At 43.1% G+C, this 25,947-nt stretch overlaps 1 long non-coding RNA gene across 1 annotated transcript in view; it reads right to left on the bottom strand.

Moving 5' to 3' along the window:
* Positions 1 to 1,059: 1,059 nt before the first annotated feature.
* Positions 1,060 to 25,947, bottom strand: part of LOC116441644 — a 232,620-nt gene continuing 207,732 nt past the window's right edge. Inside the window, exons 8-10 of the long non-coding RNA XR_004239201.1 lie at positions 5,729 to 5,891; positions 3,773 to 3,860; positions 1,060 to 1,146 (exon numbers count right to left, since the gene is read on the bottom strand). This is a non-coding gene — a long non-coding RNA (uncharacterized LOC116441644). The remainder of the gene's footprint in view (positions 1,147 to 3,772; positions 3,861 to 5,728; positions 5,892 to 25,947) is intronic.

The raw sequence follows: 25,947 nt of genomic DNA, 5'->3' as shown, positions 1-25,947 counted from the left end.
TAACAGTTCTCAGCCCAGAACACCAAAACCTCTCCTAGCACTCCCAACAAATCAATATGCATTATTATTACATGCTCAGATACTACATCAGATTTCTGCTCATGCCAAAATTTCAGCTAGCTGTTCCCTGGAGTATTTATGCTTGTGTACTGTATTTAACAGCAGCCCATTCAAAATGCTCACAGCTCCTAGGAATGAAATGCACATAATTTAGGAATAGCTGTCTGGCTATTCAGGCATCATGCTGTGTCAAGGGAAAATTAAATCTCTGACTCTCCCCCTCTTTTAAAACAAACCTGTACTTTGCATCATATTTTGGGGAGCTGCATGGAAGTTTCATAAAGACCAAGTGGCCTTAGCTCTTTTTTTTCCTGTTTAATGGCAGTGCCTCCCCATTAATGCTCCAAAATGATACAGTAGTTTAAAAAAAAAGCTCTCAGCATGCAGGCATTGTATCACATTAAGAAATCAGGATTTTCTAGGCACTGCACAGCATTAATTACACTGAGCATGCTGCAAATTTAAATTAAATGATATGCCATGTTCTGTTGTAAATATCAAAATGGATTGCAAGATAGAGCCCCACATTTACTTCTGATTGGCATTTGTGCACTGAACAGGATCAGAAAATCTCTATGATATATAATTTCTTTTTGTTTTAAGCATATATGATGCAAATGTACTTTTTATTTTCAGGAGTACCTAAGAACACAGGTACAGGTTAGAACTTGTCTGTACTGAAAAAAAAAAAAAACCCAAACAAACCCTCTCTCAATAATAACAGCAGCAGCAATAAAAGAACAGAAACAGCCCTCTTTGCCCTCATTTCCTTTCCAACATAAAAGAATGAAATATGCTTCTCTTCCCTCCCAGCAAGAATTTACAATGTAGGGAATGGAGAGCACCAAGAGGAAAATGGGGAATACGACGTCAGCAGGAAGCAAGAGGATCTGATTTTGTCATGTGCGTTTGAGTACTGGGATCCCATGGAAGCAAATGCTGTGGGGGTTCAACTCACCCAAGCAGGGAAGGGCTGCTCTTCCAGCTGGAGCTTCAGACAGGAGAGGAGTGAGGGGTGAGCTGGGACTGTCTCGACTCTGTTGTGATGAGGGAAGCCTGATTTGGTGATGCTATGAGAGGAAGTGTCTGAAGAGAACAGAAACAATAAACAAAAGGTCTGACAGTATTTGTATTTTTCTTGGCATTGGTATTTTGCAGTTTTATATTATCGGGTTGAACGGTCACAATCTCAGCAGCCTCTGCCCTTAACAACTGGGTGAGGAGCATTTCTAGTGTAATTTCACATGTTTCTATGTGACTAAATACTAGACAAATATTTTACAACTCTGCACATCAGAGAAAGGATGGCATTTAGTTAATTCTATAGAAAAGGCCTTAAAAAAAAAATCTGTATTTTTCAGGGCTTATTTAAGGCCTGGATGAAACGATGAGCACTGAGCTGAGAAGCACAGGCGAGTGTCAGTCTGAACTGGCTCAAAGGCACAAGGCACGAAGGAGACACAGCAAAAAAGTGTGGGCAGGGACATACAGAGCCACTGACATGGCTTCAAACCAGCATCACCATATTCCTTCTAAATTATCTTATCTTTTGTGTGTCTTTTGCTCCTAGACCTTGTTTTCCTGGCCCATTTTGCACCAGTCCTGCATGTGGGAGAAGTACAGCTGTGGAACGCCTGATGAAAAGAGGTGGTTGAACAACTGGCCTTCAACTCTGTCACCATCTTTCAGTGCTTGCAAAAAAAAAAAACCCAAACAAACAAAAAAGACAAAAAAACCCAAACCAAAGACAGTTTATGTGCAGCTCAGGAAGCTCTCAGCAATGAGTGTGTCTGTGATTTAATAACACATCTTCCCAAAATGACACTTCTAATATTCACTGAGAAAAAGAAGGCTGAGCAGCACACAAGGCACTGCTATTGCAACAACAAACAGCCAAACTACCAGGTATTTATTTTTCCATGTACACAGTTGTTGGGGGAGAATGAAAATGATTCTTTGACACTCTGCCAGAGCCGTAGAAAGCCCTGTGCTTCCCCTACTCCCATGTTCCTGACAAGAAACACCTCACAAATTCTAATAAATAGAGAATAGAAATAAATACTTTAACTACACAGCATTGGGTTTCAAATGGCTTCGTGAATCAGAAAATGCTGCTCGTCTGTCTTCCTTATTTCCACACTCTGTAATGGTGGCTCTCCAAAAGTTAAAGTGAGATGGATACTACAAGGATCACAGACACTGCACTGGGAAACCAAGTATCAATGGTACATCTAGATTTATGGTAGGTGATGGCAGTAAAGTGAAAGTGAAACTGTTTGCACAGTCTGTATTGTTGCCCATTACTGTGTATTTGCCCTTTTTTCTTGCTTAGCTGCAGCTGGAAGAATGGAAAATTGTACCTTATATACAGTATTAGGAGACACTTTCTGATCGTAAGGTCAATCAGACTGGTTTAGCTGCTTGAGGTATTTATGGCACAATCACTCAGTGTCTTTAAGGAAAGGTTAGATACATTTATGGGAAAGGTATTTTGCAGAAGCTTTCCTGCTTCATAGAGGTCTTGGACAAAATGACCCAGGAGGCTCCTTCCAAGTCTATCAAATGTGGTTCCCTGATTGATGCTGTTTCCCCCCAAAGTCTTTTCAAAACACAAAGCAGTGTTATAAAATTTAATATGATACACTATATAACTTTAACACAATGCCATTTTCTTACAGGAAATGGTTAGCTGGTAGCACAGGGGCCTTGTGCAAGAGGAAGAAAAGTAGAAAAAAAGAAACTGCAGTGCAGTTTCTCTGCCGAGGGATATCAACTGTAACATTTACTCTGTGTCTGAGCACAGACCCTCAGCTGTGCAGGGGGACACCAAGCCAGGGAAGGATATAAGGAACCCAGACTATGGAATTTATTTCTCCAGAAAAGCCTGACAAGGCCTGAGGTACTTTTCTCTGCTGTGCCATAATAATTCCCTCAATGCTTGGAGGCAAATGGAGGTGCAGCTCTCCTGGTAAATCACTGCCTGGTGCTGTATCAGCTGGGCACGAGGCGGAGCTGCCTGGGGACAGGGACCAGGAGAGTCCCAGCCCTCCTGCACAGCCACAGCGCCGTAGCTCAGGTGTGTCCTGCACCAACAACACCAGTGAGGACACCACCACAATGAGAAGAGCCTGTTCTGAACTAAGCACTCTGCCATGGCTTTGTCCTGGCCTGCTGCCATCCCAGCAGCACCATGGAGCGGGCGGAGCAAATCCCTGAAAACTGCAAGCTCCAAAAACTGCACTTCTAAAAAAGGGCAGCAGCACCCCTGGTAACGTGTTTGTCTGCTGACTAAAGCCTCAGCAGGAGAGCTTGGGCCACATTTCCCTTGTCTGAATACAAGATTGACTGTCAGGCAGAATGCTCTCCAGGTCTTCTATGTTTCCACCAAACCATTTAGTAAAATGATAATATTTTTCTCCCTACTAAACTTCCCTTTTTTTTTTTGTTTTAAATTGCTGAATGTTTCCTAAATTGACTTTTCTTTTTTTTCCTTGAAACCAATAACATATTTAGAAGTTAAAGTCATGTCATGATTTTCTGGTGGTTTTTTTTGAAAAAACCCAACCAGATTCTCTGGGCCATCTGGTTGAAATGCTCTGGTCAGCCACCATTGCTCTGTATTAAGCTTTAATTTTAGGTTCTCACACGAAAAAAAAAAATACCCAGAATTTTACTGAATTGGAGTTTACTCTCAAACCCATTTTATACTAACCTTTTTATTTTCACTCCAGCTGATTTAGTCAAAGGCCAAAGTCGTTTTCCAAAAATCAGCTCCCAGCCCCCATCTTCTTGGGATAGCCCTGACAGGAAATAACAACATCCATGCACAGACACTCCAAAGCCTTTTGAAGTCTCACAAATGTGAGCTGTTCACTTTTGCAGAGCAGGCTGGGATTAACTCTTTTATTAAATCCATGAGGATTTATTTTATTATTTTATTAACTCTTTTATTAATCCATGAGGAAGAAAAATAGCCAATCCCTTTGGTTTTGTTTTTTTTCCTTTTTTAATTTGGAAGCTTGCAGCCTTCTCTACCCAAACATTTGTGAGCTCACCCTACAGATGGGAGCAGAAAAGCCCATGGGAAGCCCCCTCTCCCTGAGGTGCTCCCCAAAGCCTCTTTTGGGCCCTCCCAGTATGCTGCACTCAAAGTTTGTGTTCTCACTGGAAACTATTTTCCCTTTACAGAAGGGTTGTCTGTCTCTATATTGGTGGGAGCAAGTAACAACCTTCTGGTCCTTTTCAACATGTTGCATCAATGCATTTTCCTGATTCCCATGTCAAAAAAGCAACTTTTAGCAGAATGAAAAATCTGACCTGGGTGTAATCCTGATAGTGCTCCAACTGCTCATCCTTAGCTTCATCTCTGCATTGCAGGGCAGAGGAAGAGGCTCATGTTAGAATAGCTCTTCTCACTGGAGTCAAAATGGTAAAACTTAGCTCAGAGGTAAGGAATGAGCAGGAATTTCAAAGGCAGGAAAATTTATCTCCTGCTCTTTGTCTTACACTATGGTGCACTGTAGTGGTTGGAAGATTTAACTTCCAACCATCCCATCCATATAAATCCTCATGGACAACAGCTCCCCAGCTGCTTCTTTTAGGGTGATTCAGCTCAGCAACTAGAATCTGCCAGGGAATGAGAGTTGAGATAAGGATGGATAAAAACTTTCCTGTAGTCTTCAGATGTTGGTCAAGGGTTGGGGTTAGGGAAGAGCCAAAGCCAAACAGAGCTCTCCCAGCTCCCTCTCCTTGGTGTGTTACACAAGGTGTTTGGTGGAAGGACCACAGGTTTGGCCCAGCTCTGCCTCTCTCTGCTCAGCTCACACCATTAACTGCTCTGATGATACAGCCCCTCTTGGGCTTTCTGCTCTTGAAAGATTTACACTTGGTTTAAATCTCAATTGAAAGCTCCACTTTAGCTTTTAGGAGGCCAAGACACTTAAAAATCTCCGATGGGAAGGACAAGTGAGGAAAGCAGAGTATCTATACTCCCTTGCAGCAGCACCCCTTGCAAAGACGTTCAACTCCACTTTGGCGAAGAGTTTCCAGCTGCTTTGCTGGATAAACTGACACAGCACAGTTCTTAAAGTGCAAGGGTGCCCTTCACACCAACAGGCAAAGAAAAGAGGCAGTGGGAAGAGTAAGAGGAACCAGAATAAAAAAGGCAGGATCCAACTGGTTTTTTACCTTCTTTGATCTTTGAAAATGGGAAAACCCATTCAGGATCATGAATTTCCAGACTGGGCTGTATGCACCATTAATTGTTCCATGAAGCAGAGCTGGTCTGCTATTGTTGCATCCTCCAAAAACAGCTGTTACTATGAGCTCTTTGGGGCTCAGGAACTCCATTTCCCAGTTTTCAGTTAATACTTCAGTGATCATATATAAATAATAGTAATGATAATCATAACAATACCTGGCTTGCCATTATGTTGTACTCTGTCTTTGTGATACCTCTCTCACAATAAAATCTGTGTATTAAACACTTTAATTGAAACTCTCAATAAACAGAGATATTTTTACTTGTGCTGTTATATTCACATAATGATCACAAAGCACTTTACAGAATCAAATACGAGTAGCCAGTCTGATCCTTCTACAGAGGATTTTGTGCATCTCAGTAGTGAATAACAAAGCTGCTGTATAGACTATTAATTGTCAAACATACCGTGTTTTGGGGTTTGTCCTGGCTGAGCAGCATCCAAAAGCCTGGGGTCTGTCCTTCAGATTGGTCTGAAAGTCTCTAAAGCCACCACAAATAACATGATGAGGGACTGGACGGTCTCACCAACCAGACAAGAACAGGCTGCGATGTCTCATTATCAAGGTCCCTGGGTCAGAAAGAAAAAAAAAAACCAATTTGTAATTTTCCTGGTTTAGGAAAAAGGCCATGGAAGTTTTGGAGCTGAGTATTGAGCAGCCTCCATGGGGTCACTGCAAGGGGACAAGGCAAGTCCTGGCCCTGCAAATGCTCACGGTAAATGGTGCCTCCCGAGGTCTGGGAGGGTCTCCAGCTTTGGGGCTTGTACCAGGTACTTCTGGAGCTGTGAGAAGTGAAGAGTTTTGCTCCCTCCTGTATAATTGATAAATTACCATTGTTAGTACTAAACAATACTACTGAGCACAGAATGGAAACACGCTAATGCTTTATCCAGCTCAAGCAATTCTGCTTGTGTGCTCACACTGTTCTTAAATGTGCTAGGTATTTGTTTGATGAAACAATAAGTTTTAGAAAAGAGAAAAATAAGAACTTCAAAGATAATAGAAACCTTGGCTACATAGTTTACCACAAGCAGCTATGAATAAGCTTCAGTACTCTTTATTTTTAACATTCCAGATATGTGATTTAATGCAGGTCTAATGACAGTCTCGAACATACTGCTTTAATCGAAATTGTTCAAGCTCTGTTCTGTGACAAGGGCTCACAAGATACCAGCAGGGTTGTCCATTTTCCCCACTTCTGTAGGGAAAAGAAAAGGGAGGGGAGGGGGACACTCTTGAACTTATGTTGCTATTGATGTGTAATATACAATAAAAAAACAGTTAAATTTCAATTACCCACAGGTAATTATAATTTTATTGTTTGACTGTACTAGGGGGATTTTTGTAATTCCCAAGACTAATAATTTTCTGTAATTTTACAGGTTGTCAAATAAACTATTAAAGATTATCTTTGAAAAGGATTCTGCAATTGTAAGGACATATCATACTGTTCCTGTACGTTATTAGTAATTAGAGATCCCTGGATAGTGAAATATCCACACTATATGCTAGCTGCTGGATACCATATTTTCTCACAGCCTCCTGTAAATCTTGAACCAAAGCTTTCAAACTTCTCAGCCACTGAGTCACGTCCAAACTTTTATTAATATTCACTGAGCACTCATTAAGCAATGCTGGTGTGTTCGATACGTTAAACCTGTGCTTCCTGATGGGATAAGCAAAGGCTCCCACCTCTATCCCAGAGTAGTGGAAACAAACACAAAAGGGCCAGTTCTGAGCTCTATCCCCTGAAGAGGATATAGGGAAGAAGGAACGTCTATACCAGCACAGAAGATGTGAATCTGCCCTGACAATGCCTTCTAACAATGATGTGGCTTGCACAACGAGATGGAGCTGTGCTTCCTGATTTTATCCTAAAAATAGGCATAGATGCAGATATGCTGGGGATCAGCATTTTCTGTCCACAAGGAGGGAAATGGGATGGGCAGGATCTCCAGCCCACAAGAAGCAAGAGAATTGGAGGTATTCCCTCAATCCTCATCAGCAAGTCCCCCAGATTCACTGGGGTGTCAGTGAGGAACTCCCCAGGCCAGTAGAGCCCAACATCTGCACAGCTGAGCAGGCAGCAGCAACTTCTCCCACGCAATCTGGGAGAAGCCAGAGGCCACTGAAGCAGCATGTGCTGGGTGACGGCTTCCTTCACCTGTACAGGGCTTGGTGAGATCCTCCCAGCCTTGGAAGGGATGTAATCCTGAGGAGGACCAAAGGAGGGATGAGCTGAGAGGAAGAGCAGCCTCCTGAAGCATTGCAGGAACAGCCTGCGAGGGCAGCAAGCTGGGGTTCAGCAGCTAAGAGATGGCTGAGCTCTCGCCTGCAGAGCCATCAAAGGCACCATTCTTAGCTGGCAGCGTTTTTTATTGCAGCTGCCCCAGGAGATCGTCACTGTTTGTTTTATTGGCCTCTTGGATGGCTGTGGTGGTGAGGGCTCTGTGCGGGCGGAAACTTCACCGCATTAAGAGCGGTCTCAGGACATGGGGACTCTCAGGCCTCCACCCCTGCGGCCGGGGTTTGCACACCCCCAGCCTGTGGGGACACCCAGCAGGAGCAGCATCTCAGGGCTCTGGACACATCTGCAGGGAGGGGTTTGCCCTCCTCCCGGTGCCAGGAAGCCTCTGTGGCAGCTGCGGCACTCAGCAAGGGGTCTGGTGAGGGATTTCCCTCGCACCAGGGAGCGCGGAGGGTGGATTGTGTTGGTTTTATGGCGGCGTGGAGCTGGTGGAGCAGTATAAAGATACGGGAGCACAGGGAAGGATTAAGGCCAATGGACTGCAGCTCCCTGCCTTCCTCCAGAGACAACTTGGAGCCAATCAAAGGTATTAAATCCGAGGAGTCTGTGTAGATACTCACACTGAGCTCTCTTTTCTGAGACCTGCTTGCCTTGCTGTCCCAAGCTCATCCAGCACCTATGGAAGGTGTGGGAAGAAGGATAACTGATAATTTGGAGAGCTCTTCAATCAGTGGCACTTCCTGCTCCTCTCTGCCTACTAACCCAGCTCAATGAGACTGAACCCATTACTCCAGATGATTGGCACTTACAATAAATAGAGAGAAAATCCAAAGCCCGCAGAGAAGGCTCAATATGTTTCTGGAGAACAGACGGCACCATATACAAACACAGCCCTCTTTCCCCTTAATTCTGGTCTGTGCTTTTTCTGCTTAACGCATTCCTTGTTGCAAGGAGAACACGTTCTGACAATTGAATAGTGAAAGCAATTAGAAACAGAATTAATTGATAAAATTAAAGCCCTGCTTTCCTTATGTTTGTCATATGACTACAAATATTGTCACTGCCATTAATATTAATTAATATAATTATCAATGTTTCTAATCCCTACACATTTTGTTGAAAAGTTACTCTTAGCTCAAGAATATAATTGTTAAGTCATGAAAATGTTAAGTAGCAGCTGAGCAAGTCCAAAGAATTAATAGCAAACTGTAGTTTATCCAGGGATTAGACTTTTAGCAATACATAATCACCTCTTCATGTGTTCATCCACATAAAATACCTTCCACCCCTCACTGCACTTCTGCCTACTTGTCCTTGCAGCGCACAGTTTTCAAGAATTTAAAGAAGAAGGTAGTAAGTAAATATTCTGTGCAGTTGCACACTGTTCTTCAAGGTAAGTCACTGCACCAAGAGTTCTGTGCCCTCCGCTGAGAGCAATGTCAAGGTCAATTATTTCAGGCTAAAAGCCCTAATGCAGGATAGTTTTGTGATCAGAATAATCTGTGTAACACTGCAAAGCAATTCCTCTCTCTCCCAGCTTCCCCACACATTGTCTCTCAGTTTGGAATGTCACAGATTATTGGAATAATCCAAAGGACTGCCCTGCCGTGCTGCTGCCAGCTGAGCAGGTTTCCCTGGTGGGTACCACCAGCACTCTGAGGGCACAGGGAGATGGAGCAGTACCTTCCCTGCCGCCTGCCCAGTTCCTCGACGGACACTCAGCAATTCCTGCCTGGCGGAGCATCCCAGCAGCAGTGCTAGGTGCAGTATTAATCAGCTCTTCTGGAAAACAGCCAAAGTGCTTTAAAGGCCTTTGTTGTAGGGTGGAGGGATTTTTCTGCTAGAAGAGAATAATGTAATCATTTTGCTATTAGTTTTTAATTGTATGTTGCTCTGCATTATTACCAATCCATACTGATTTTCCTGAGAGAAATGGGGATGCTGTGCAAGTGGTTTCTGTTAAGAATGCTGTTGGGCCACGCTGGAAAAGAAGTGACAGAAAAAAAGCTGTTCTTCAAAGTTATCGCAGTCACCTGCTGCTGTCTATTCCTACAAGGTATCACATTAAATCCTTATAAAATGTATGAGCGTAAAAAGATTCATGAAGTACCAGAGTTTTCCCTGTTGTTAGGTGTTTTTCTTTGCTTGTTTTTGTGGGGTTTTGTTTCATTTCTTTTCTTTTAATAGCCACCCTTTGTAAGGAAAAGTTACTTCTGAGAAATCTTTCGCAAGCAAACTAAACTCGCTGACATGGATGAAATCAGCAGCCAGAGTACCAAATACATGAATTCTTCTCGGAAGACAATCATTATCAAAAATGCTAAGATTCAGCCCGCTGATACAGTTAAACTTGCTCGTAGAGAAATGATTGTATCACTCACTTGTGCCCACTCACAAATCCTCCATTTCATCTCAGAGAAAGCTGGCCACAAGGGAACAGGAAATCTTTAATCTGCTTTTCTCCATTTCTTCAAATATCTGGCTCTTATCAACCCGCATCAAACATGAGCAACACAAAAACTTCATGTCCTCCACTTCATAAAACAAATGCAAACAAAGCTCAGACACGTCTCTAGTGTGAGATGGACTGAGCACAACGAAGTATTGCAGGGGAGCAAGGCTGAAAAGCACGTCTAAAAAAGGCAGCACTGGCTGCAGATTCAGGAAGAAGAAATCAATTAGACCAAAAAACAAGTTATATAGAAAAATCTACACTTTGCCACTGATCTAAGCATCAGGAGGAGGGTAAGAGGGGCCCTTCATCTGTTCACCCCAATATTTGAATATTATCCTTTGCAAAGAAAAATCATGCCTTTTTTTCCTCTTCAATCCCTAATACTAATTATATATTTCAATATAATACTATTTGTATTATACAATATCCTATAATGCATAATCCCTATAATAAATCACTCTATGATAAATATTTTATACTATTACATATTAGTATACTAATGTATTAATAAAATAAACATGCATAAATATATATGTGCTAGCTTAAACAGTTACATACTATTACTTATTAAAAATTATTACATTTTTGGGCAGATATTCAAGGTTGACATAATTTTTGGACAGCTGGGAAATTCTGGTGAGAATTTGCAAAGTTTGCACCCAATTCAGTTGAATTAGTTTCAAAATAGAGAAATAGATGATTTGATAAAGAAGAATTAGACACATTAAATTTCCAGTTTGGAAAAAAAAAAAAAAAAAAATATCCAGAAATTTTCTACCTGGTCAGTTCCAACCTGTAGTTTTAGTCCTGCCATAAGCCCATGATCATCAGTGAAAAATGTGCCTTTATCTTCTCCATATCCAGTGCTGCAGGAGCTCCAGGATTCAGGAAAGCTCTGAAATATTCACAGTAAGTCCAGTAAGCACTTTCCCAAACAGTGATGATTTCCTGAGCTGGGGCCAAAGTAGGTCAAGTAAAGGGAAAACCAAAAATGCAGACTGTGAAGCAACCTGGCCGTAATTCCCCAGCAAATCAATGATTAAACCTCTTGTACAGCAGCCTCTGCTAGGGGGACTGCATTTATCAATCCAGGAATTAGTTTAATCAAGGCATATTACTGCAAAATTTAATATACAGTACATTATTAATTTGGATTATCCTGTTGCTTCACAGCTTTGAAAAAAATAAAAGCAAAAGCTACTGAATTTGCAGTCACCTTTGGTAGCGAGGTTGTGTTCCTCTGCCTGTTTGAGATATTTCTTTCCATCTCCTGCACCATCATGTTTCAGTTCCTGAGAGCTGTAGATATTTATTCAGTGCCCTTCTATCTTGGCCATCACAAATAGCTCTCTGATAACAAATCACACACTCTGAGCATCATTTGCTACCAGAAAGGATCCTCAAGAAGCACATGCTCTGTGATACAGGATATCCCCTGCTTTGCTATGAATGCCATAAAGAGTTTCACAAAATCAGCTTCCTTGCATTGAGAGAGTACAAATGCATCATCTTAGGAGTTTTACCACTTCTTACCGCCTGTTTAGGCTTCGTACTTAGTCCCTGCTCCCTTGCTCTTCAAATGAATGCTGCTACTTAAACAGAGAACTGATATGTGCTTAGTGAGAGATTCAAGGATTTCAGCTATCAATAGAGGCTTAATTATGTGCTGGTGGATGCTCAGGTACTATAACGATGGCTGTTGTATAAATTGCACAAAGCCAGCACAGAAGAGACCACTCACAGCTCATCATACGCTCTGCTCCAGCAATTTAGACAAAATAAAACATAATGCATGATACTAACTTGCATCTTCCTTGCCTATGTCATAACCCATCATGTAATGTGATGTTATTCCATGTCGTGTCATGTGTAACATGATGCAATACAATGTCGCACTTCAGGAAATATTACTAAGCAAGGACTGATTCTTGTTATCAGTTCAGAATGTGAGCTTCTGATCCAAACATATTGTGGCTGTGGCTGAAGGGAAGGCATCAAACCAAGAGCTATGCTGGGCAACTGTTTTTCTCCTCTGGCTTGGCCAGCAGATGTCCATTTGTCAGGTTTGGGTTCAATTGAGATTTCTTTGTCACGAGCACTTTCTCTTGTAAAAGAAATAGCAATTTTATGGCAAGCCAAATACTGAAAAGAAAAGCCCTTAGAAATACATAATAAATGTATATTAGTGAGACAGAAAATTGGAAAATGGCCACCTGCCAGCAGCCACATAAATTTTGGAGGCAATGCATTTTTCTGCCATTATGCATCATCACAGGAATTGCAAATATTTATTAAAAGTATTAAAATGGTGAGAATGTTAAATGTTTCCTTCAGTAGTGGAAATTCGCACTGCCACATAGAAGATAGGATATTCTGATACAATGTTTATTAAAATGACTTCATTTTATTAGGCTGTCGTACACAATAAATGTGCAGGTACAGTTAACAAAAGATCTATTGTGGATACAGGAGATTTGTGAGTAACACTTCAAAAAAAATAATCTCTTCTGAACTCTATTCATATAAAAAGCATGCTACAAACTTTCATTAACTTCCTTAGAACCAATTATTTTCCGAGCTTATTTTCTTTTTCTGCCATACCCCTGTATTTTGTAAGTCAATTTGTTTGCTCATGTTTTAATGCTTAACAGGATTAAATGCAGTTTATCTTTAATTTATATACAAGTAAGCCGAGTGTGGATGTGGAGCAGGCAACAAAATATGACAATTATTTTGGGGTTCATTTACAGGTCTAAACAGGAAAGACTGTAATATACTGGGACCTCAGTATCTTTTCATCCATAAACAAAACATTATTAAAAGATCGGTGGGAGCTCCATAACATTGATTGAGAAGAAAATCACATTCCAGTTTTGCCCACATTTTCTGCTGGGATTAATCACAGTGATTTTGTTTCTATGGTTCTTGTTGCAGCAAGATACAGACTCGTGCACACCCTGACAGGGTAACTTTGCTGGTTGGCTTTGCTGGGCTCTGAGCCCCTTCTAGCAGTGCCTGAGCACTGATGTGGACAGTGACATAATCCCTGCATAAACAGGAATCAGCAGTGAAAGGAAGGAGGATGGCTCTTGCCTTCACAACTGCAAGTGTCCTCAAAGCGGCTCCTAAAGGTTTTTTGTTAATTTAAGAAACGAGCAGAGAAATAAGGAACCAGTACTGGGTTTTTTCTTATGCAAGTGTTCCTCAATTCCTTACAGTCCATTAAGCAAGAGGTGGGATTGAAGTCTATGTTGTAGGCAGGGGGTGAACAGATCAAAGTTACAAGACCTCAGATTTATGGAGAGTCTTATGCAAGGTAAAACCTGCCTCTGGAAGATAAAATTTCAGAAATAAAGGATTTTTTCTCTCTGCTTTTATACAGTGCAGTTTTATTCCTTTCTGACAAACACAGGGTGGTGGCAGGGGGAGTAACTTCCATGAAAAAATGCTTTGCCTTGATCCAGAGGGTTTGTATGGATTTGTGGAATATCAGAAGTGGTGCATGGGATTTAACACAAAGGGTGTATGTTGGAGAGAGACCTCGGCCACCTCACAGGCAGAGGCAAACCCTGTGCTGCCTTTAGAGGGGCAGGTGTGACATTCTCTCACTGCTGCAGAGTCAGAAACCAGGGCTGAGACTGGCTCTGTCCAAAGCATTTGTGGGATTCAGTCAGTGTAAAAAGAGGAGTCAGCACTTAAAGCAATGCAGACCCATTTGCTTGGCCAACCTTATTTAATATGAAGCATGTTTTATCTTGATTTAGGTGGTTGTTGTTCTTTAATTAAAGAAATTATGGGAGGTCATTCTCCTTAGTTTAGAAGAGTCCTCACAGAAGGGGTTTGCACTGATTTAACCTCAGGGTAAACTGGCACAACTTTTGCATGTAAATAGGATTTAACACTGGACACTTTGTGCGTAATCCAGCTCTTCGCTTGTGACATTCAAAGAATACTTGGAATACTGACTGAAATAAAAAGATAATGATGATAAGCTGGGGTCTTACCGTGAAATTTGTCAAACGATCTGCAGTGGCAGCCCGGAGCCTCTGCAGCAGCGGGGAGGGGACACCACAGGGCTTTCTACTGGGGGCAGTGCAGGCAGCTCTGTCCCTGCACGGTGACACGAAGAGAGATTGGACTCAAAGTCGCATTGCTCACATCTGGCCAGATGGAGGACGAGCTGAGGGGCACAGAAAGTGGGCAGCAAGAGGGGAGAGCAAGGTGCTTCCCCACTGGCTGAGGAAGCCTTGCCCTGGGGCTGGAGCATGGCACAGGTGTGTGCTGGCAGCGGGGCCACCGCTGCCATGGAAAAGATTTGCCGTGAAAGGAAAAAAGGAAAAAAAGGAAAAAAGCAGCGGCATGAGAAGTGCCAACTGAATGGCGCTGTCTTTAATTGGTACCACCAAGGGCTTTGTGCGGTCAGCACGCTTTTCATGTTTATAATAGAATCCCCAAATTCGACTGATCTGAAGGGCATCTGACTGTTTTACATTAATCACAAGCTATACAGCAGAGGCTGAGAGCAAGTGGGCAGATACCCTGGTGGAGTAGCACTAAGGAGCTCTCATTATAATCATCCTGCCAAATCAAAAGAAAAACCCTAAGGCTCCTAATAAAAGAGACCACTGGACTAAACAAATTGAACAAGTAGCTAGACATGCATGAGCTTAAAACTACTGGTGTCAATCAGATTTCCCTGAGCCGCTCATTCTGCTCAGTTCTCCAAAGCACACGCGGAGGGGAGGCAGGGACGAGGTGACACGTGGGTGCCAGCACACCCCCAGTGCTGGGCAAGCAGGTACAGGGGCACTTTGTGAAGCCACCTGCAAGGAATCATTACTGAACACTTCTCAAACTGATCCAGCACTAAGGAAGTGGGTGGTGTGAATGGGGACCTCATCCACACAGGGTATCTGTGCAGGCTTCCAGTCTCACTACTTCCATCAATTCCAAAGAAAGGTCTTGGACCTCACAGCTTTGTGTGTCTCTAGGACAGGATGAAAGTGCAGTACCCTGAAAACTCTGCCCACTTCTCACCTTCCTGTGCCTGCTGATGGAACTCATGTATTAGTTATACTCCCTACTAGAAAGCAAAAAAAAAAAAAAAAAAATAGTGCAAAGGTGGGCCACTGCTTTCTGAAAAAATGCAGTTGGCACTAGTGAAAAATCTGCAGAAATAGTAGAAAAAGGAAATTCTAAATTTAAAAGTATTGGGTTTTGTTTGGTGTCTTTAAAGACAAATGATGGGTAGGTTCCATTAGCTACCATCCCTTCTCAAAAGCCATCAGGCAGGAAACCAAGATTTTGAGATACTCCCTCAAAACTCAAAGGAAAAATAATTTTGTGCACAAGAATAAATACCCAGGGAAGAAGAGACAAAAAGTGTTAGGGTAAATATCTAGTACAGCAACCAGGAGGAGATGGAAAACCAGAAAGTTTCAATAGGAACAGATGGACAAGGGATGATGCACCTGAGGAATCAAGTGAAGGCATCAAAGGAGAGGTTTTATGGAGAGAAAATTCACTTTGAAGAACTGATGGCTAAAACACTGTCAGCTTTTGAAGTATTGGGAAATTTCACCCACCTGCACTAATGCACTATGACCATTGTCACTGGCTCCGTCCCCTGTCACCATCTGAGTAGTGGCAGCTTTACATGGACACTGCAGTCACCAGGGAGGAGGCAGAACTGGGGCTCCCCTTGCTGGTAATATTTTGAGAAATTATTATTATTTGTAAATTTAATTATTTTTTTAGTTCATTTCTCTTTTTCCTGCTTTTTTTCCTTTTGCTTCTCTTTTTGTTTGTTTTTTTTTCCTCCACACTGTAATAAATCAACATATAAATGTACTGGTTTATTTCCACCTGGAATGTTGGAAGACAAATAGTACAAGAAATCAGTTTGGTCATTTACCATATTGGTTTAGCATGGTAATACTGTTGGGGTTTCTTCATTTCTCATTTCAAGACTGTAAACAAATGCTGCAAGAACAGATCAAATACTCCCTTCCTAAGACAGTGCCTTGTGCAGTGAAAACATCAAACCTGGTTTTTGAAGGCCAAACTGTCCCTCCTTTACTTTTTCATAGGGAAAACACAGAATTTTGAATTAGCCTGAAATTTGAAACTACATTTTTGCCAAGCAGCAAAAGCAGATGCACCCTTAGCCACGCTAAATCACAAACATACACACATGGAGATGAGGAAAATGCACATTAAATATGAAAAAGTATTCCTTTCAGGCAGAAGATAAACAGCCCTACTACAAATTAGCTCTCGGCCCCGTCAGGTGTGAATCTCTCTTGTCAATACGTACCAAATTCCCTGAGATAGAACCACATGGTCATGAATTTTATTTCTCTCCTGCTTAATTCCTAGTACCACTCTCCCTTGTGGATTTACTCAGGGATGATTTACAGTGGGAAAGGTGACATTAAACACGTCATTGAGCATGCAAAGATGCTGCACTCAAAGCAGCATATGCTTGACTTTGTTAAAAGATGAATGCTGTCAACTCCACAGTGCCCACCAAGATCTGGCCTCCTTTTTCTTCCCAACAAACTTTGAGGAAGATGCAGACATGAGTCTTGACACTGAGAGAAATAAAAGTTAATGTATTCATGACATGATTTCACTTGCAGCCTGATTTAGCAATGTCTTGTCTAGTTTGGATCTGCTGTTGCTTTTCCTAATTTACTCATTGCACAAAGAAAATAAATAAATAAGTGCACTATAGTCTTATTTATCCTTCTTTGGACATTTCTTTACCAGGCAGATGGTCAATTAAGAGCACTAAACAATGACACTGTTTTCTCTGTAAACATTTTTTTTCTAATAGCCTAACAAATGAGAATCTGTGCTGCCATACTGCTGAATACCATCTTGACTTTCTAATTACAAAGAACTGTGTCTTGATAGTAACAATTACAGCTGTAACAATGATGCTGGTACTTGAACAATACAGTTGGAGGCAAAGTGCTTATCGGAATATTCACAAATAAAGGCTTACATTTATGCCAGCACTGGAGATGGGAGGTTAAACAGTTGGGGGTGGGGAGGTGTAGAAGAAAGGTTGAAAACATTGGTTTAGTAGCTACAGATGTGAATTTGAATCCAATTACATGGAAAGCAAGGGGGGGGCGAAGCATGAAAAGATGCTGTTTCCTTCTGTTTGGCTAATCAATAGGTTAAAGGGTTAGTAAAATTAACATGTTAATAACATTCATTTTGCTATTTATGTACTGGTCACAGTATTTGCAGAGAATTATGTCTTGTGAGTAACCCACGTGTTATTATGCCTGCTTTTTCCCTTTTTTGTCTGAAATGCTGAAGTGGTCAGTATATTTTTCCCCCAGTGTGATGGAAATTAGCTTCTCAAGTCTCTAATTTACCCTACTGTTCTTATTTAACTTCTTAAATCCAACCTTTCCAAGGTTTGGGTGGGTTTTTTTCCTTCTTTTTTGAGAGCAAAGCTCCCCCTACCCCAAAGAAAAAGGGTAACGCAGTCCCTGAGCTCAGCACAGACCCGTAGCACCGATGTCCCAGGAGAGCGCGTTGGCAACCAGGGTGTCACAGCAGCATCCCAGAGGAAATGGGCTCCTTGGAGGAGGCTCATCCTCCTGCTCCTTCCTCCATCATCTCTGGTGCCACAGGACCCCAGCCTTTGGCACTGCTCTATGCCCACAGGCAGGGTGGCTTTTGCCTCCTGCGCTCCCTCCCTCGCTCCCGTTCCCACTGCGCTCCACCCGCTCTCTGAGCCGTAATTTAGCCCACACTTATTAATCAGTGCACATAATTTGTCTCTAATGCTGTCAATTTAAGACGGCAACCTGACTTTTTTTTGGAGGGGGCAGGGTCAACAATTTAATGAATCTCGTCTGCATTTTAATTCAGACCTAATAATCTGCCTCTGGCAGTTTTCTTAGAAAAGCACAAGGTTTTCCAGGATTTTCTTTCATCAAATCCAGCACAATGGGATGTTTACCTTCCTGCCTTGGATATGCTCAGCCCAGGGTAAGTCACACACAGACATACCTTAATCAAACTGGGGCATGGCCTGTATCTCCTGATTTGGCCTTTGAAGGGTTTTCCTGGGGAGGAAGGAGAGACTTGGGGCTGTGCAGTCCCTTTTCCACACACATTGGTGCACAGTTGAAGACACGAAACAACAGACTTCCATGACTCACTGTCCCTCATAGAATAACTTCACAAATAGTTGGAGCACCCAAGGCAAAGCTCCAGAAGAGCTTTCTTTAGCTATCCCTATGCTTTTCTTTTTGTCCTTCCTACAGTAAAGTCCAGCAGGAGAGAAAAAAAGGTACAGAAAGGAAAGAGGGTACAGAAAATTCCATCCTCCTGATGAACCAGCGTGGATGACTTTGTCTAATTGCCATGGCAGGAAGCTGGAGCCCCATGGAGCAGCTCAGCGGCCTTCCCTGGGTCTAAACAAATAAAATTCCCCAAAGCAGAAGCTCTGGATGCCCATGTCAGATGTAACCAGAATAGACTTCGTTATTAGGAGTGCTGTGACTCTGCCCAGCGCTGACAGGAGCTCCTACCTGGCTTTCAGTCAACGCTGTCACTCGCCCTGACAACGCGGGCACTTAATGTATGCACGGCACTGCTGCACACGCAGCTGCAACTGCCAGCACATTGTGTTGTTTACCCCTGCTCTTTTGTACCAGGGCGTGCAGTAATTTGCCTCCCAGTACCACAAAATTCCTCAACTTATTTGCCCTCATTTTGTTTGGCCTCAATCGGAAAACAACCCTTTTGCAGCCCTGCCACCACCACAGCCACCGCACTCTGCAGCATCACAAACACAGAAATGTCGCGTTTCCACCAGAAGTATCTCCTATATATTTTTACGCATATCCTTCAATCTCTCTCTGCCACACATTATTTTTTCCCTTTTACCAGCTGCTTAGCATATTTTATGCCTTCTGAGCAGTCCTGGAAGGGGCAGTCCTGGAAGGGGCATCCCTGCAACGTACTTAACTACAGACAGTAACAGCAGAGGCGTTTTACATCCCAAATTACCTCCTAGTGCTGGTACATCTGACTGCCAGCACAGGGTGCTTCTGAGCACCTACTCAGGGCAGCTACTGCTTCACAGACCTCCAGCAGCTCCAGAGTCCAGTGGCTCTTTGAGTTTTCCGTGAGGAATTATCGATCATTTGACTGATTTACCATTCATATTCATTACTGTCCCCTACTGCAAAACTCTGCCAGAGTCACATGTCTGCCCTCACCACACATTACAAGGCAGCCCCACCTTCCATACCATTAATGCCACTAAGTCTACTCCATTTTCAAACCTAAGCTCCAAGCTGGTAATCAAATGAGACAGAAAAGCAAATTCCCACATCCTGAGCTACTCCAGGTAAAGCATATCACTTCCTGATACATAAGCATCTTTCTCTAGGAACTTAAAAAAAACCCAATGGATAAAATATTTCTCTTAGTTCAGGCATCTCCCAAACACAGGGGTAAGGTCAGTGGAAAGATGCAATGGGAAATTCAGTGAAAATCTCTCATCTCAGTTGCAGGTCTACATTCAATAGGCTCGTGTTAATGCCCTTTGCTTTAGCTGCTGTAGTGTCAGAGTGATATAATCCAAGCAGAGTCACCTGAAGTAGTCCATAACACACTACTTAGTTTAAATTCCTTTGTCTGGCCACAAATGTCCAGTTCTAGTTAAAAGCTTGAAAGTGAGACAAATGGTAAAATAGACACTTCAAGAGAATAAAATTGTGAAGTGCTCAGGTAGCACTGTGGAGAAGGGAGTTTCAATTCAGAGAGCTTTCCAGATGAAATAGACAATTAAACCCTTATCGAAAAGAGATTCCACCACCCCCCCTTTTCTTTTTTTTTTTTTTCCCTTTAAAGCAAGGAGAAAATAACACTGGGAATTTAGAAACATGAATTTTTAAAACCTAATAAGCTACACTAACAATCTGCACAATTCCCTTTTGTTAAAATATTTATTTGGAAATGCAGGATTTGTGATGAAGGCAGGCTGGGTAAGCAGGTCTGAATGCTGCTTGTACAGAGGGCTCAGTGGGACCCCCAAGGCCAGGGCTCTCCTCAGCCATCCTTGGCTCAGCCTTGGCAAGGTTCCCCTCCTTGTCCCTCCACATGTTGGAAAATAAGAGGCCATGAATTGCACAGTGCATTTATGAGGCAGGGGCTGTAAACCACCCTCTTATATCCATGGGGACAGAGAGAGAGAAGGAGCTGCATGAGCAGTCTCCAGGAATGGAGACCTGGGAAGTTGCAAGCCTGAAGCGCTTTTCCCGACCTTGCCAAACCCCCAAGTGCTCCTCTAGAAGTGCTCCCTGAGACCAGCTTGCATCTGACAAAACATTTCAGCCCTGATAAAGAGACATATTCCATAGATTTGTTTTCCTGGGCACCTCCAGCCACACCTTCTATGTTGCTCACTGTAGGACCACAATGTCTGCTTTACTATTAGTACAAAAAGACACTTAGAAACTCTTGGGGGGGGAAAAAAAGGTGAAAAAAAGGCAAAAAGAAGGCATTCGCACATTCTAAAAGGGAAGAAAAACCACTTTTCAGTAGTGGCTACACTTTTCAGTAGTAGATACAGAAGTAGTTTTAGGCTCAATTCCTTTTCCTTCCCTTCTCACCTCGCTCTTGTCCCAGTACCAAATACATTCAAACTGAACAACACTTTTCTAGCAGCCTGCTTCATGCCTCATGCTTTTCACTCCTCTTTCGTTATAATTTTTTGCAATCTTTTTGACCTAGCCCAGTTTTCTCCTCCCTCTGCCTCCCTTCCCTTAGATTTTGGTTCTGTGTGACTAAACTCCAGCCTTCTCCCTTTTGCTCGCACACACAATGCTATTAAAATTAAATCCTTTTGTGCAACTCTCTACTTTATTATAGGTCTTCAAGCCATTCCTGAAATCCCAAGCCAGTCTTTGTAAAGTCTTAGCTCACCTGAAGGCAAACTTCAGCACGTGGCTTGCTTCAGATAAGGCTCCTTCCCCACACCAGTACAGAGCTCACCTCCAAAGACTGCCACATTTTGCTGCAGACTAACACGAAATGACTGCACAAAAGGAACGTGCACGTTCCTTTCTTGCAACGCAAAAACATGCACAATATGAAATACAAAAGAACAAAATGGACTGGTCTGATTGAGGAGAATCAGCTCTGAAGGAACCCAGTGAAGAAATCAGTGCTAAGCTGCCTCCCTGCACCAGAAATCCTGCTTTGCATTTACCATGGTTGAAAAACGCTCAGACCTTCCTGAAAACATCAGTAGGCTCCCAGATAACAACTCAGTGATGCCTTCCACTTTTGAAGGAGAGGGAGTTTAAACAACCAGATCCTCCACCATGTGCTCCTCCTACCTGGGAAAGGTGTCCCAGCTCCCTGTGTGCAGCAGAGAGGAGGGACTTTACCTCACACTGAGCAGACCTCCTAACCATGAGCAGGAGTGAAAACAAGCATTTCTCGCCAGTCTCCCAAACCACCTCTAAGCCCCATCTATTTTCAGCACCCAGACAGTACTGTGATCTTTAAGTCCTCAGCAGGCTGGAAAGTGGTGACAGAAGTCTCAGTTGATATGTACATGACTAACACACTCAAGGATATTCCTCTGGGACAACAAAGACAACAGTGCCGGGGGCAAAACTGTCAAGAGAAAGAGGGAAAGAGCGTCAAGGAAAAAAACCCTCTATATTGAACTCACCAATCACCAAGTACTCATACAAGAATTGCTTTTCCTCCTTTTCTTCTGAAAAATTAACTTTTCTTGGAACAACTGAAGGTGACATCATCACCATTGGTCTCACCGCTGTTAATTACAAGCGCACACAGAACGGGAGGAAGTTGTCAGCGGAGAAGACAAAGATGAGGCCACTGGCTCAGGAGAGGAAAAGTAGACCAGAGCCTTGGGACTTAGACACTTCCCCCTCCCTATTTCCAGTGCCCAGGTATGACAAGCAGAGTAAGATATGCACCAAAGATGAGGATAACAGCTGTGATTAAACAACTTAATTGCCCCGAGCTGCAACAGTGCTCCCCTTTGCCTGTCTCTCTGCAGAGACACTGCCAGGAAACGGACCAGAAGAAGGGATTTGAAGGTGATGATTCCAACTCAGGAATAACCAGCACAGAGCCACAGCCCTTGGTGCAGAAAGGACCACTGACACATAGCTCCTGGGTGGAGCTAATTTAGGGAGCTGTCCTCAAAAAACCTGCAATGCATGGGAGTGGAGCCAATGTCCTAGTGAAACAGCAGCACAGCTGCAAGCACAGCAGGAGGGAAGCCCACCAGGAGCAAGCAGCAAGGAGGCTCCCTGGAAAAGGGATGGTCAAATGCCCACCCCGGGAGCTGGGTGTTAACAGCCAGCTCTCAATCAAGCCCTGTTTGATGAAGCGGGAAGACTTAAAAGACTCATTTTGCAACAAAAAGTCATGACTGGCAATACCAATTTTGATACTGAAGCACCAGAAGAAGGAGTGACCAAACGTAGAGGTGTCTTTCCTACACTCTGAATTTGCCAGGCTGCCTCAACTTCCCTCTCCTCGGGCGCTGCGCTGCAGCAAAAGCCAGGTGCTTTGTAAAATGAAAATGCTGGAGAAGCTCTATGTGCAAATGCAGCATATGCAAAAGCCCTTTTATTCAAACTGTGCTACTTAACGAAGTGGTTTGTGAAACCACTTTTGAGCCTTCAGCAATTTTCCCTGCTTGAAGAAATCATTGTACCATCTTCTTCATGGGATGTTCATAGACTTCAAGCCTCCAAGTTCACCCCATGTTGTCACCTGCAAGGGCATGGCAGGCTGAGGATCAGAAGTATAGCAGAACTGGAAAGTTCATTTCACATATTGTTTCAGCCCCAGCACTTAATCCTGGGAGGAGGTGATTTTGTATCGGAATGAGACATACTAGGTACAAACCACAGATTACTTTTCAAAGGAGTTAATCTTCATGTCCATTATCTGGAGTAATTCAAAAAGCACAAAAAAATGGAACTATTCTTGAAGAAAGAATTCACGTTCAGGTAATTACAAATAACAGACACATCTGGTTATCTTAATTGTTTGGGAATGTCTCAATTATCTAAGAATGTTTTCACAAGGACTCAGAGACAGTAAAACTTTCTCACAGCAGATTGCATTCACTGATGAGAGGAAATTCAGTGGAGCTAAAACACTGGAGTGTGCTTAGACCCAGAGAGCACTTTCAGTCCCGTTGCCAATGGGCTTTATTTGCCTCTAAAGTACGACAGACTATGAAGTGAGAAATGGAGAAGTCCCACAAAGGCATCAGCAGCCCCTTTCCCTGCTAGCTGCAGCTTTTCCAGCACTCCTGTGAAAACGAAGGTGTTTCTGTGTACTGATGGCTCAGCCAGAAAAACGACAGCAGTGATTTTTTAGATATCTGCCCCGAAGAGAGGTGAGTCAAGTAAAGGCCGTCGTCCTGCCTGAGGGCAGTGCAGGCATTTGGTGGCTGGTGAGTGGCACCCCTTCCCTCACAGATATTTGAAGTGCCTCCTGCCCAAGGGGGGTTCATTGCAGAGGAGCTCAGAAGCTCCTGCAAAGCTGAATTCACCTGCATGGAGCAGCGGCTGCTCATCAGAGCCATACCCCAGAGAGGGGGACTTTTCAAACACCTCAGGCAGACCCTGGCCCCAGTGGAGCACGCTGTTTCATCGTGTAGACTGCAAAAATCAGCAGTTGGCTATTGGGAATTACCTCCCACAGCTGCAAACGGGCAGCAGGCAAGGGAGAGAGGGGAGTTCTGTGCTTTTGCCGGGGTGGCTGCGCCCGACTGACGGAGCTGGGAGGGCTTCTTACACATCTGTCCCACAGCTCATCCAGCTCTTCCACCTGGCTCACAGCCACCTTGCTCTGAGCTTTTCTGCTAAGGCCTGGAGAAGCTCTCAGCTCCCAGCTTGGTCGTGCCTAACCAGCACCTTTGCGTGGCAGACATGACTGGGGTGAAATCCTGTAACTGGAGCGAATGTCCCCCCGTGGCTAATCACACCAGCCAGGAGGGGTGTGCCGAGGCTCCACACAAATCCCAATCAATATTATTTATCTGGCTGAACGTGCGAGCTGGCCGCACCCCCTCCACCCTGTGGGTATCAGCAGGAGGGAACCTGATGTATGCTGGTAATTATCTGCTGCTGAAAAGAAGTGCTATTTCTCTTATTTTTGTAATGCAGATCAATGCACATGTCACTACTGAAAAGCTGTGTCATTTAGGATGGAGCATTAACTGCTAGGAATGGATTTTGAAGCTCCCCACTTGTGGGTGGAATATTTTCTGGAGGAGTCGAGCCTTTTGAATGCTGAATTTCATTTATCCCACTGCCTCTTTAAGAGTAGTCGGTGGAGGAGAGGGTGTTTGAGAAAGTGACAGTTTGTCATCTCCTTCCCCAGCGAACTGGAGCTGGGGACAAAGTGGTGGCAGGGAAAGAAGCAAACTGGCACGGGAAGGTGAGTGGGGGACATGGCTTTGCAGCAGCTCTGCAGTGGGATGCAAGGATGGAGACTCCAGAGGACAGAGGGTAACTCATGGCAGAGAGAAGGAAGGTACTCCTGTGAGCAAAAACATGGTAAGGCACCCAGGGAAAGAACAGAAGGAAGGCTTGAAAAAGGGCAAAAGCTGGATGCTACACTGAGAGAGGTGCAAATCTGGGAATCAATACACACACACAGACACCCACACACACTCCTCCTGCCGAAATTGCTACCCAGGAGCTGTGCTAGCATGGACTATTCAAAAAGAGGCCATTTAATTTGCAGTGAGAGGAAGGAGTTCTCCAAGCTTCCTTCTATTTTGCACAGGAATGAAACAGAAACTTCTCTAGATACTTGCTCAGAAAGAGAAAACAAACTCTCCTTGTGGCCAGCAAACCCCAGTAAAGAGAAGCACATAATGGTCACAAACTGGGGTTCACTGTGGTTCTTCACCAAGAAAACCTCAAAAACTATCAAATGGGAAACTATCTGTTGACAGTCATGTAAATTATGAACTCCAATTCTAACTGGGAATTTTTACTAACCCTTCTTTACACCTCAAAGATAACCTGGTCACCATCAAACTGGAAAGCCACACAGTCACCCTAAAATAAAGGTTTTGGCAAAGCACTTACTCAAGTGTTGCTATTCTGCACCCAAAATCACGAAGTGGTGCTTTGACAAATGTGCACCTCCTGCTCACGCTGCACCCTTCCCTCAGCCATGCAGGTGAGGGTGTTGACAGACCTGAGACACTCTGAGCATTAATAAAGTGTGACCCATCCCTTTCCCCACTTGCTATTTGCCATTGTTAAAACAGGCATTTGCCTTACTTTACAGCTATGATTTTTAGAGCATATGTTCACTATGTACGGCTCCTCTTTGAAAGTTCTGTTACTCTTTGGAATTGCTCAAAAATGTCAATATTCTTTTGAGTACTTGATATTTACAGTTTGATATTTAAAGTGTGCAATTTGTTATCTAAATTGCATAGCACACATTCAGCTTCCCAACTGAATGACCTAACTTTTATGAACCTTCCCAGCTTTCACAGGAAAAGGTTTTGTTTAGACACGAAACACCTTTCCCATGATTAGACAAATATCAGCTACCTTGGAAAAGCATTGCAAAAAGGGTTACGAACAAAGAGAAACAGAAATTATATTTAGAACTCCACAGAGATGCAAATAGTTATTTCCTCCTTCACCTACAGCCCATACGTAGTGCCCAGATTGTTTTTCTTTTTTACTGATGTTGATTTTCTTTTCATACTCAGAAAAGAAGACACATGGCTAGTTTGAAAGCTGATCAGATCCCTCGTTCATTTGAAAAGCTTATTTCTGAATAGTACTTGCAAATATGTGATGAGCATAAATTTGGAAACTGCTGAAGAACTACTTCTGTGTGTCATAACACAGGG

Source organism: Corvus moneduloides, chromosome 3 (assembly GCF_009650955.1).
Source record: "Corvus moneduloides isolate bCorMon1 chromosome 3, bCorMon1.pri, whole genome shotgun sequence".
Taxonomy (NCBI): Eukaryota; Metazoa; Chordata; class Aves; order Passeriformes; family Corvidae; genus Corvus; species Corvus moneduloides.
The sequence above is the reverse complement of the archived record's forward strand: the minus strand, read 5'-3'. Positions and strand labels throughout refer to the sequence as shown.